This window comes from Nanorana parkeri, unplaced genomic scaffold (genome assembly GCF_000935625.1).
Source record: "Nanorana parkeri isolate BGI_ZX_2015 unplaced genomic scaffold, ASM93562v1 scaffold465, whole genome shotgun sequence".
Classification (NCBI taxonomy): domain Eukaryota; kingdom Metazoa; phylum Chordata; class Amphibia; order Anura; family Dicroglossidae; genus Nanorana; species Nanorana parkeri.
This window is the reverse complement of record NW_017306733.1, coordinates 100,467-101,075: the sequence shown is the minus strand read 5'-3', so window position 1 is coordinate 101,075 and position 609 is coordinate 100,467. Positions and strand designations below refer to the sequence as shown.

The window sequence follows — 609 nt, the reverse complement described above, 5'->3', positions numbered from 1 at the left end:
CTTTCCCACCCACCATCCGGGGGGGGGTCACCATCTACTTCCTGGGCTAAGATGCCGGCTCAAAGATGACCCAGTTCTTTCGTTTTCACAAATGTCTGACACAGATTCAGTCTGTTCAGTTATGATTGGAAAATGAAATGGAGAAGCTGATTGGTTGTCCTGCACAGGTGCTCCAGTTCTTATGAATTCCCCCCATTGTTATCTGCCATTTTATAACAATTCAATGATCTCTCCGGGATTTCTTTGGATTCAGCAATAAAATCCTGACAGAGGATCTAATCCTTCACGACTCCGCATGAGAGAGCGGCGCATGAGAGAGAACCACGAGAGAGGCCCGTGAGAGCGGCGCGGCATGAGAGAGGCCCGTGAGAGCGGCGCGGCATGAGAGAGGCCCGTGAGAGCGGCGCGGCATGAGAGCGCCACATGACAGAGCGGCTTGAGAGAGCATCATGAGCGCACCACAAGAGAGTGCCGCATGGAGAGCGGAGCTGCAATTTATGTTTTGAAGTAAAGAAATGATACAAAAAAATCTGTTTATATCTCCAACAAAACAAACTTCCCCCCAAACCATTCTCTGACCCTGGGGGGGGGGGGGGGGGGCGCTCTGAC

At 51.7% G+C, this 609-nt stretch overlaps 1 protein-coding gene across 3 annotated transcripts in view; it reads left to right on the top strand.

Annotated features, from left to right (window-relative positions):
• Positions 1–609, top strand: part of CA5A (carbonic anhydrase 5A) — a 27,953-nt gene that overhangs the window by 15,702 nt on the left and 11,642 nt on the right. The window lies entirely within an intron of this gene.